This window comes from Oenanthe melanoleuca, chromosome 7 (assembly GCF_029582105.1).
Source record: "Oenanthe melanoleuca isolate GR-GAL-2019-014 chromosome 7, OMel1.0, whole genome shotgun sequence".
Classification (NCBI taxonomy): Eukaryota; Metazoa; Chordata; class Aves; order Passeriformes; family Muscicapidae; genus Oenanthe; species Oenanthe melanoleuca.
The window spans coordinates 9715495-9728054 of record NC_079341.1 but is presented as its reverse complement, the minus strand read 5'-3'; the positions used below and the strand labels follow the sequence as shown (position 1 = coordinate 9728054).

General features: G+C 40.1%; 1 protein-coding gene across 1 annotated transcript in view; it reads left to right on the top strand.

Annotated features, from left to right (window-relative positions):
* The first annotated feature begins 511 nt into the window (after window positions 1-511).
* The window catches only part of HECW2 (HECT, C2 and WW domain containing E3 ubiquitin protein ligase 2), a 140867-nt gene continuing 128818 nt past the window's right edge, over window positions 512-12560 (top strand). Inside the window, exon 1 of the mRNA XM_056496581.1 lies at window positions 512-705. The gene's annotated coding sequence lies outside the window, so the exon portion shown is untranslated. The remainder of the gene's footprint in view (window positions 706-12560) is intronic.

Below are 12560 nucleotides of genomic sequence, written 5' to 3'. Positions count from 1 at the left end.
GTGCTTTGAAATAGACGGGTAATTGGCACGGAGGGGACGGTGAAGGCTGGCTCACACTCACGGCTGATGACACCGATAGCCGTCAGTGCAGATAACTGTGTGCCTTAAAAAAAACCCCGGCGTTTCAAAGCACCACCTCGGTGGCGCTTGCTCGTCAACAGCGGCAGCAATGTAGCAGCCGCAGGAGCATTTCCCCCGCTCCGCACGGGGATCGCCGCTCGCCCGCCCGCCCCTTTGCTCCTTCCTGGGGCGCGCACCGGGGCTCGCCGGGCGGATCCGGGAGCGGGCCGGGGCTCCTGCACCGCGGCCTGGGCGGCATCCCCGCATCCCGCTGCCTTGCGGGCGCTTTGTTACGGGCCGCCCGCCCCCGGCGCCGCCCAGGCCCGCGGGGCTGCGGCCTCGGCCCCGGCCCGGCCGCCCCCACCCAGCGCCGTGCGCGATCGCGGGGAAGATGCGGAGGCGGGGGCTGGCGGAGGGGCGGGGGGCGCGGCCCCGCCGCTGAGACGGCGCGGGGGCGGAGGGCGGCGCGGGCGCCCCTGCGCGGGAGGCGCTGGCCCCGCCGTGGGCGCGGAGGGGCCGCCGCCGGCGGAGCCGCGTGCCGCAAGGACGGGGTGACTCCGGCCGCCGCCCGGCTCCGCAGCGGCTGCGGGAGCCGCCCTCGCCCGGAGCGCCGCGGGCGCGGAGCCGCAGTGCGCGCTCGGCCAGGTGAGTGGGCGCCCTCCCCGCGGGGCCGCGGCACCCCGGGCTCCGCTGCTCGCCCCGGCGTGCGGGAGGCTCGGGCGCCGCGCTGCCGCGGAGCCCCGCAGCGTTGGGCTCGGCGTAATTTAAATCGCTTTTGGGCCATTGCATGTAACTGGCTTCCTGCCCGGGGAAGGCGTTCAGCACTTTGTGTGCCGCGTTTGTTTCCTCCGGGCTGTCCCCCTTGGCCGTTTAGTGTATTTATTTGTTTATGTATAAGGGTGTTCTCCAGCTTCTATATAGCACTGTCCGTGGTGGGGATGAAGGATCACCGCAGTTTTCAAGCGTGTTCTTTTCAAAACAAGGGGACTTAATGCGTGTGTTTCTATTACTGTGTGCACGAAATAGAAATAACAGCACCATACAGTATGTGTGTGGGAAAAATAGGTTGATATTCGTGTCCTCACTGTTCTGTGGATTGTTTGTTGGTGTGGAGATTTGTTCTTTCCTTAGTACGTTTTTGGTTTTTTTTTCCTCTTAACCTTTTCAGTGCACATCACTACAAACCAGGGTATTTGAGAGAAATAAAATTCTCTTTTGGCCTGTATGATGCAAAAATTAAAGAGAACATGGTGTATGTAGACAGTAATAGAGTTACATAATTTATTATCGTTTATTTTGTTCCTGTATATATGTCAGGAACACGGAGGGAGTATTTATAACATTTTATTTTCCCCTTCATTTTCTGGGGTGCTGTGTGACACAGTCTTTGCATTGCACTACATTGCACTAGAATATTTGCAAGAGATTCAGCCCTGAATCACTCCCGTACCCGAAATATCATCAGGGGCCTTACCTTCCTTCACTTTGTTAATTCCAGGGCTGCTTCCTGTATGTTCCAAAATTTCTTTTGTAGATTTCTTTTTTTCTGCCCCAACAGTTACATTATTTTCTTACTTTTTTAAAAAAGTGAGTCAAACCTTTATAAATATTTCAGTAGTAGTTATTCACAGTGCAAAGGTACAGAAGGAAATCTGTGTCATGGACAAATTAGTAAACCTTCTTCCTATATGCAGGTGAGCTGTTTGCACCCATATTAGACTTCTTTAGAAAAAAAAGTCTTTATAAGATGATAATGTATGATTGCAGCATCAGGCCATAAGGCATGATGTAATTATTAGCATATGAAAGGAACAAGCCTATTGGTGCCTTTCAATCAACGCTGCTGTTCAGGCTCTAAATTTCCAAAAATGTGGTGGCTGCTTTTGTGTCAGCTGGAGCTACCACAGTGGATGTTAGATGTTAGCCCACATGTGTGAATCTATCTTTCTGTCCTTACTTATATCACCTTAAAATGGGCTCTGAGATTTCATGGCGCTCATATGGTTGACTGGAAACCACCTTTAAACTTCTGCTTGGTAGTAGTTTAACTTGACAGAATTGTAGTTGAAAAGCCTCCCTTCTGTCCATCTGTCTTTATAAAAACAGCCTTCTGGTGATGCCAGAGCAAAGCCGTGGTTTGTTAGCACTATGGATTTAGCTTGGCTTGGAGCATTTGCCAGCCTCTGCAAGGACCCTCTGTCTTTCTTTAAGACCTATTGCTTTCTTGCTATTTGTTTTTAAAGTGAATTTAGCTAATGGGCATTTCTATTTGTTTTATGCTTCCAGAGTTTTTTCAAACCTGGTAGAATGCACAGTGTTGTGCACTGTAAGAAACTCTGTGATAGTACAGTGGCTGCCAGCCAGAAACAATATACTGGTTTGTCAGATTTCCTGAGAAGAAATTGAATGAGTTTTGTGTTTTCCCCATTTATAAGATTAAGCAGTAATGCCTAATGGAAAAGAAATTAACTTTTTCCTTTATGTGCCAACATGCTTTAAACTGCAGCTAAAGCTTCAACATGCTGCAAAATAAGAGGGATTTCTATGTATAAGACTCAATCTGCAGATTAAATTCTTGAATAGTTGCGTGTAATTCCTCTTCCTTTTTTCCTTTTTAATCTAACTCAGCGTTTTGTTTGTTCAGTCAGACAGAATGCTTAGGATATTGCATTTATTCCATTGGTTAATGAAACACCTGTTCCGATACTGTTACTGAATATTTAAAAATGAGATGTAAATAATGTGCTTGAAATTTAGTAGCATGTTCAAAATCCTTTACTTGAGACTGTATCCAAAATACTGCCTTTCATGGCACGGAGTGTTCTGAGTGGCTGAGCCTAATTTTGTTTGATCCTGCTGTCATTATGCATGGCACGGTCATGACCTTTATCTTCACATTGTCCCTTGCTGATCAGAGGGGGAGAGGCTGCAGCTACCACCAGAAGGAAGGGTATTAATTTCATTGCCAACAGATGGAACAGAATTCACTGGTTGATGCAGAAGTTCTCTAAACTAGTAGGAAAGGACACATGCTCTTGCAGCCTTGGGAACACGTGTTTTGGTGCTTTGAAGCTACTTGGTGTTGTGTGAGGTGTTTCTCTAATCATATCAGGGCCCTTTGCTGATTGAGAATGACACGAGCTATTATTTTGGTGTCTGAGTTTGGTATCTGAGAAAGGTTCCTTGTAATTTCCATTGAAGTTGAAGTAAACTGTGTGGTTTATATAGACAATGATACAGGGCGTCGGCGATGTGCCTCCACAACAACTTGTTTGTGGTCTGTTGGAATATCAGTGAGGAAAAGACTGAAAATCCCCATATCTCTGGCAGTGGGATAGAAAATGGTGATACAGTCACATTACAAGTGGATGTGTTTCAGTCATCCCTTCCAACTCCCAGGAATCCTGTTACTTGTTTTGGTAATAAAGTTGATGTTAGGTTTCCAAGTTCTGCTGACAGGATGAATGTGTCTGGCTTTTGAATTGAATGGGTAGTCACAGCCCTTGTCTTGCTCTGTGTTACCAGTGGAGAGCTGTTCCTTCATACCATGCCTGGTAGTACTGGGGAGAAAATGACAAGTGACCCAAGCTAAGTCTGGTTTGGATGCAGACATTGGATTGTGCCACTATTTTGAGTTTTGTTACATTTGCACAGTTTTGTGTTACAACTGTATTTTTCTATGATTGGGGAGGACTAGCATGCTGATAGCAGCAGCTTAATGAACAATAACACTTGTATTTCATAATTTGTTTCATAAATTTGTCATAAAGTAGGCACTTTTGAAAAATAGGCAATAATTATGTTTGAAAGAGAGGTTTGAAAGAGGATCTTTTCTTTGAAGTGTAGTCATCAATGTTTCTACATGGCACAGTTGCAGCTTGTGTGTGCAAACCAATAATAATGGAAATGAATTTGAAATTGAAGTGTGAGTCCATCATAATTTGACAAAAAGACCCAACTAGTGCAGTCAAACCAAACCTAACAGCTCAAATGGTGCCTTATTTGTACTTTAGCACTAAGGAAATACCCAAAAGTAGATAATTAATGGGTCATCTGAATTGTTTGCTTTTGGGGGGTAAAGGAGTCTTTGTGGTATAATTAACATTTGGGGCTTTTTTTCATAGTATTAGCACTGAAAATAAAAAAAAAAAAAGTTGAAAATAAAGACTAGGATGTTGAAATAAAATAAAGAATAACTATTGTTGAGCTGGTGCTTCTTGATGTTGCATCAGGAGATCAGCAGGCAAATGGGGGAGTTGTTCATCCAGTGTTTTGGTTCAGATTTCTCAAAGTCTGTGCCTCCATTCATTTGTGAAGTTGTATATACACACATATAATTTGACTTGTGGACTTTCAGTCATAAAAACTTTAATAGCATTGTCAATATCCCTATGTGCTTTGTATTGACCATCACAGAAAGATATTGGGTAACAAAAATTAACATTTTGACAAGAAGCCCACCTTAATATTGCATGGAGGACAGTCGAATGTGTTTTGTTAAGTGCTGTGGTGGCCAGGATCCATTGGCTAGGATCCACTTGAAAAATCAGATTAAAAGTTTTTGTGCTTGACAAATCCATTGTCGTTAGTTTAAAAATTCCCTGAAGGCTAGTGTTGTAATTAGATGAGCCAAAAGCATACAGCAGTAAATTTCATTTTCTTCCAGGAATGACCAGCAGCATCTTTAAAGAAAGAAAACATTGACTGATCCTTGTCAGATAGAGTAGCCACAGTAGGAAAAAAGTTTTCCAGGAACAAATGTGACAGCTGAAGCTACAGCACCTCATGGTGAGTGGAGTGGATCAGCCATAGCCTGGTGGGAAGTGGTGTAGTCTGTAAGGATCCTGCTGAAAAAATGCTCTAAAGTGATAATACACTATGTGCCTCATATCCAGGGCATTTATTACATGCTGAGCAAAATAGTGTTAGAAAAAATAACAAACCCAACAACTCCCTTTGGATCCTGATTGTCACAGGAGTGATTCCTTAACCTCACTCTCACAAGAGCGTGTGAGATTCATAGTGTTAGGCTACAGCATTCCAGCTTTGGAAGTACTTGTTCAATGGTGTGTTTTCTTTATTTAAGAGGCTTTTAAAAAGGCCAGTCTGCTTGGTTGATCATTATTCTCCTTCATGATTACTGATTTGAATCTGTTTTGAGCTGCTAGCTTGAAAAAAGGGATTTCTCCTACTAGAAATAAGAAGCAGAGATTGTAAATGTATTATCTCTAAAATGTAGCCATAACTACACAAACCCATATTTTATGTTTCTTGCTTCATTGCTCTAATAAAAATGTCTAGATTGTCTTCACCAATATAAATATCACAGTCCTGGAAATAATTTCCTGAATATTTATGTTGTAAAGGAAAATAACAAAAATACAACTGTTGTGCTCTCTGAGTCTTGCAGAACTTCCCCTGGGGAAGGTAAGGTAAGGTAAGGCTGGGCTGTACCTGCTGAACCTGAGTGCTGCCATAGGGTTGTGGCATTGTCCAGGTGTCAGATGCTCCCTGGCCTGCCTTGGGCCAGTGTCAGCAGCCCTAACAGCACTGCTAAGGCAAAGCCATGGGCTCGGGACTGTCCCAAAATGGATTAGGGACAAGACATGTTCTGTGAGACAAGAGCATTTAGTGTGTGCTCTCTCCTGCATGGCTTCAGCATCTGGCCTGTTCTCATACAGGTGCAGGTGTAGCCATAGAGATGCTGCTGCATGTGTGTGGATAAGAAAAAGCTCCAATTGAATGCACTTTATTTAGAGAAAAACAAGAGGCCACTGTCACTTAGGAGAAAGCAACACTTAAGGAAGTTTATTGCATATTGTTGTTTCATCTCTGTGTCTGGATAAAAAAATAAATACATATACAAACACACATTGTTTCATATAACAACCATCTTCTTATGTTTTGAATAATGCCCCATTGAGCAATGCCCAGACCTTCCCAAAATGCTGTTAGGTTCTTGTGTGTGTAGCCAAGTATCATAATTGGAGTAATTGTCACGGTTTGTGATTGCCTTACATGGTGTTTTTGTGTCAAATGTTCTCCTAATCATCTCTGCATGTGTAGATATGACATCACTTCTCTGGTTATTTTCTAAATAATGTATTTTGACTTCCTGGGAGTGAAATAATTTACAGCAATATACAACTTTGACCTAGCTCAACTTTTATAAACAAGTCCTATTAACTTGAGTGTGTGCTGTGAACTTGCTCTGAGCTTGGGTAATATGTTTTATGTTGGTCTGATATGTTTTATGACAGGCTGATATTTTTCATTATGAAGCTATAGGTTAGTGCAGAGAGCCACTGCAAACACCATGGTCCTGCTGCTCAGCAGATGTAAATTGTCACACTCCTTAATGTTCCACAGAACTCCTAATATTTCCCACTTCTTGCCTTAGTTTCAGCATCATATATTTAGTCACACTGAACAGTGTGGATGTGTTTTTTGTTCCTGATACCAAGGATGTAGGCTTTTTCATGCTTCTGAGAGAGGTTTTAGGGGGCTTCTAATCTCTTTAGGCATTGTATAAAACATACTGTAAATATTGCAAAGTATGGAAGGCTGCTTTTTATAGAGTTAATTTACGGATACATTTATATTAAAAAGGTAAATAAAGTCAAATTGTCAGACTTCATGCTCTAAGAGGTGGACTAATCACTGGTTTAAAATGTTATCCTTATTTTACTTTATTGAATTTGGTTGGGTGTTTTTGGTTTACTTTATTGAGTGTTAGGTTTAATTTTGCCTGGTAGTTTTAAGAATACTCATTTCCAGTGAGATCTTGTGTCTTATAAAACTGACTCACTGTTTCAGAAGAAATCTTTGCTTTTATGTTGCTTCATTTCCTCTTAATACTGATGTTGATACTGACTGTGTGCAAAGGCATGGGCTTAAGTAATGGGTTTCTACTTAAGGTAAGTCAATTGGTAAAAGGCTTTGGTTTAGATACACTACAAATAAGTCTATTTTGATTTATGTTGAGCTTAAGATATGCTTGCCCATTTTGATAGGGTAAATCACTGAGTGCAACAATTGACTGCCAAGGCTTTAAGAACATGAAGTTGGGAGGTTTTGAAACCCTGCTTATGCTTATCTTGGTTTTTAAAGAGTTTGAAGTACTATAAATAAAAGAAATGTGTTCAACGCCTCAGCGTCAGCTTCATCAATTGTCAGCTGTACAAAGGGTATATGAAGTCAACATGAGCAGGACTAATGCATATATTTAATTTTTCTTTTGATGGGACAACTGCCATGGATTGGCTTGAAAGAAGCTTTTTTTCATACTCTCTTGGACATTCCTATAATGCTTGGTTTTGGGATTTTTTTGTTTGTTTGTTTGTTTTGTTTTTGTTTGTTTGTTTAAGTTATACAGGATACATTGAATCTGTTCATAGAAGAAAATGTATGTCTCGGGTCTTATGTCACTGTGCCTCCTTTCCACAGTTTGTGTTGTTATTGTCACCATAGAAATTAGTTTCTTTCTGATACTTTGATAAAAATTCACCCAAACAAATGGGAGACTTGGTGGAGGAGCAAAGCACAAGCTTTGATGAACTCTCAGTTACTCTTTCTGGAAAAACAGAAATACTTCTCATTAAATCTTTCTTTAGTGTGACTTCAGGGGTACTTTTTGCTCTAATACATGGAAATTTTTCGAACAGATTAATGTGATTTTTAAATTAATGACATCTTTTTATTAATACATAAGATAGTTTGGGCTATCTGTATATTAAACAAAGACTGTTATCTGAAATATGCATTGATTAACCACATGTGAAGGGTTGTATGTTGACTTAGTGTCTTAGCTGGTTATGTGTCATTTGGAAAACAAAAAGCAGGATTGAAAGAGCAAAGGATTTAGCTTTCTACAGGATATGCTTCATGACTTGTGGCTGTAAGTCAGCTGCAAGCCAACTTAATTTGTCAAATAATTATTTTGATCTTAATTTGCAACCCTCACATAAATTGATTAATGTTTACTCATGTAAGTAACCCCATGAAAGATCAATATTGGAATCATTCTTTGTTAGCACAGAGCTGGTTGTGAAGCCTCTCCCTGCCCCTGCAGCAGGGCCAGGACAATTAGGATCCATGGAGTAGCACAGCAGAGTCTGCTTATGTGTCTTCCTGCTGCTGAGGATGGCTTGTCCTTCTGATCATCCTCTATCCAAGATACATTTGGAATGTAAATCTCATTTGCTACCTCCTGGGAAACCAGCAGTGAAATCTTTTACTGTCAGACTGACAACCTAAGACCAGTGTTGATTGTTGAAGGCTAGAAGTTTCTTTCAAGGGAGGAGAAATTAAGGGAAGTTTTACATCCTGTGGATAGAAAAAATGAGTCTTCTCAAGTGAGTTCTATGCTTAATGATTTGAATAAGGGAAGTGGTCTTGTGTATAATAATATTGTTGTTGTTTTTCTTACTGTTTTAAGACTTGCTGAGGTTTACTGAAAAAAGAGATGTTGTACGCCTGGTTCCAGCTAATCTAGATGGATATAATTCTTAATTGGGCTACTGTGATTTACACTTCTTAGATCAGGCAAAGTACAGCTTAAATTGTTAAGTGGATTAACCAGATGTAATCTGCTTTGATTGGTGTATCTGATCAGTTTTCCCTCATTCTGTGCAATGTACTAAGCAACAAATTGAAAAAATTAGTGAAAGGTAGTTTGCTGCAGAAAACCAACACAAGTATTGCATGATACATTCACATTTCCTGTATATGGGGAGAAAGTTTTCTCCTATGAATAGTCTACTTTCTAATTTATTCATTGGGTATTTGTGTTATTGCATGTGCTCTCTGATCTTTGTAAAATGTTAGATAGATTTAAGTGAAGACATTTTATCTCATTAAAATATAAATATGTGTAGTAATATCTTGTAGGTACTTAAAAGTTCAGTTCTTCTTGTCATTACTCACCTGAAATTTATAACAGTCCATGAGAGATCTCTTGGAGCATGAATGTTCCAAGATGTAGTTAGGTGCTACAGCCATATTTTCATTTGCAGGTGGTCTTTCACTTATCTGTAGTTTGTAGTATTTCTAGCATGGCTAGAAATCTGAGGTGAACAGAGTATCACCTATTTTACATTTAGCAGGAACTGAATTTTAAATTCTTAACTGATTGACGTTTTTACCATTATTCACAAAAATGGAAAAGTCCCAAGGAATAAAGAGCTAGAAGTGTTTATAGCACTGTTCCTCCTGGACTGTGCAGGAAAATTTTTTGTATAGACTTTTACAGTGGAAAGATTGAGTTGGACTGTGAACTGTCCCACGGGTGTGTGGATCTGGCACAATGCAGTTAGCATTGTCCAGGATTAATGTTCGAAGAACTGGGGATAAAATGCCTTTTGTTGTAAGGATTCAGCTGTGGAACAGTCTTCCAGATCAGATCAGTGAAATCTGAATTCCTGCAAATGCTTCCAGATTTTGAGTTTTGAGGAAGCTCTTTCATGGCAAGTGATGTCTAAATGCGAAAAGCTTCCTCTTGCTGCTCTTATCATAGAATGTTAAAGTGCTGGAATGAAACTTAAAGACCATCTAGTCCCAACCCCCAAATTTATCTCACTTTCAAAAGGCATGTAGTAAAATAAATAGTAATTTTGTTCCCTAAATATGGCAACCTCCATTAAACCTGTTTAGAAATTCACTATTGCTTTTGATTTACAATTACTGTAATATTGGTCTTGGGGGTGGCATAAAACCCAAACCCAGCATACATCTTCCTGCCTGTTGAAACTTAGGATAGGAATGTAATGGATCCTCCCAAAATCAAGCTTCATAAGTATTACACCTTCCCAGAAATAGTGTTCTTTAAATAGTTATGCCTGGCACACCCTCCATTTTTTGAGTGATAGCTCAACCATTATGGAACTGATTGTTTTAAATTCAGCTTCCTTACTGTAAGAGTCTAAGTGATTTTATGTAATATTACATTGTGAGGTTATTTTCCTCCTAATTATCATTGGTGTGTGTTTAGGGTGGTATTTTAATTGGAAAACCACAGAACTCTAATCAATTTAGCCATAGAACGGGGACAATTAGTGTTTTAAGACTATGTGTTCTGAAATGTCATGTATCCATTATCTTTAAATTATTCTTTTGATTACTTTCTTTGAAGTTTTCCTATCTTATCATCTTATATGTCCCAAAGTGCTTTCTCTTCTGATTTCCTTCCTCTGCCACTCTCTCTCTCTCTGTTTTGTCTTCAGGCATCTCTGCAATTATCTTGTCATTCTCATCCTTCCTCAGGCCTCCAGTAATTTTGGATTTCTGCAGTTCTCTACATGCACATTCATACTCGTGGCTTTTGTCATCCTTTTCTTGTCCTTTTTGGTTTAGTAAGGATGGCAGCCTGGAGAGTGAAGTTTTGATTACCCTTGCATAGGGTAATAGAAAAAAATCCCATTCATTAGAAAGAAATATTATAGTTGTTGAGGTCACCTCTGAAGACAGCCATGCTGGCCAGCCATGGGACTGTCAAAATGTGAATTAAAATGAGGGTTGTATTAAATTCACAAAGCAGGGGACGTGATTAGAATTCAGCTCCTTCTCCCTCTCTCCTGGTCTGTAGCAGATGCCTTGGGTCACCTTTTTTATCAGCTGCTGAACTCTGCTGGTGCTATACCATTTTTTAAAGATACTGCATCTGAGACACTGAAAGTCCTTGATGTCAGATTTTCTCCTGTGTGTCAAAAGGAAAGGGTGGCACATGGGAGCTTTTGCTTTCACCTCCAGCAGCTTCTGTGCATTGGCAATGAGGAGGAACATTCACTTGAGCTTTTTTACCTCTCTTCCTTGATGGAAGAGTGGGATGCTGCTTTCCAAAACAAGCAAATGGAGCAAGGACTGATCAGGATCAATCTGCAAACTCATTTGCTTCAACTATGCTTATGGCTTTTTTTAGAAGTTGGAGTGAAGTGAAGTTGGTTTTTTTATAGATCTTAGCCATAAAAGATTAAGGTTAGTACCAGGACTTTTTTTAGTCTCTTCAAAAAATTAAAAATATAGTGGCATGCCCACACACAGAATACTAATTTTAGTTAGGATTTTTTTAGCAAAATCATGAAATTGTTAGAGCCATTTCTGAGATGAGAAGACATTTGTAAAATTTTAAAAATGTTTTCTTCATATGGTAATTTTAAGGTGAGTCTAGAATGGTCCACAATGCTTTATTAGGTTTTGATAAGTAATTTTATCAGAAGCCAGGAGTGTGAGTAATAAGCAAATTTAAGAGGTTTATATGTACTTTAGGCAGACATAAGTGTTGCAGAAATAGAAGCACCACTAACATGCAGCAACTGAGGTACCTGAATAATGAAAACCCTTATTGGTTTCTTTTAGGACAGTAATGCTTTCACTGTATATTCCTTTTGAGCTCCTTGACACAACTAATTTGTTTGAATTTCTGGACAGAAGAATTCCTCATGTGGCACTTAAGATGTCCAGAAACCTTTTGTATTCCCTTCTGCTTTGTTAGCTTTGAATATCGTGGTTAGCATCAACTCTTAGAACCTCTGCTCAGGCTAACTTCAGTGTCATAACTGATCTCACTGAAATGTATTCCTGTCTCAAATTCTGCATTTTGATGCTTTTGGCTTTCCTATCCAATATTCTTGTTGGAATCAGCTGCTCACAGCAGAGAATTTAAAAAGCAGCTGCACAAAGATTTCCAGTCATTAACTTGTATCAGTGTTGTCTGTTCCTCTGGTGTGCCCGAGTTCATGTGTTGCACTTGGACTGTGGTTGTCTCATTTGAGGCACAGAATTACAGGCCATGCTCTTGTCTTGCTGTTGTACTTTGTTGGGAATTTAGCACTGGGTAATGCTTTAAGAGCAGCAAAATAACATACTGGGTGTATAATTCTTAGCAAGAAGACCAGTTAGTAAATTTAGAACAGCCTTTCTTTTGGGAATCTGTGGAGGCAAACAAGCAGTTTCAAGGGAGATGAACCACTTCTGCAAAATCACAGTTTCATCATAGACACTCAGTATAGCCTGGTGCTTAACACTGGGCTGCTCTGCAGTTATACTTGGTTGCCAATTAACAGCTTTGCACTGGGAGATAGAAAAGTAGAAGGGATGGGAAGCAGACAATTTTGAAAATGTAGTTTAACAAAAGGGATTGGATCATGAAGATTAAAGAATAGCACAAGAATATGTCAGGCTTATTGAAAAGGGGAGCAATTTAAGTAAGATTAATGTGTTGTCTGCCTTAACAAATCTGTACATTTTTATTTCTTTTCATTAGAAGCTCGGAGTGTAAGCTGACTTATTGTTTAACTACTTAGGAAGTGGAAACTGCAATTATTGTGGTCAGTGATGAAAGGTTTATCAGCTTTTCAGGTTCAAAAGGAGCCTCTGAACTAAGTATCTTAAAACTCTTAAAGTCAGAGCATTGAAGGCAATATATGTAATATTTTATAATTACTGTATTTCCAGTTGCATGACACTTACCTTGTTCTTCTCTGTGCTGTTTTGTGAGGATAATT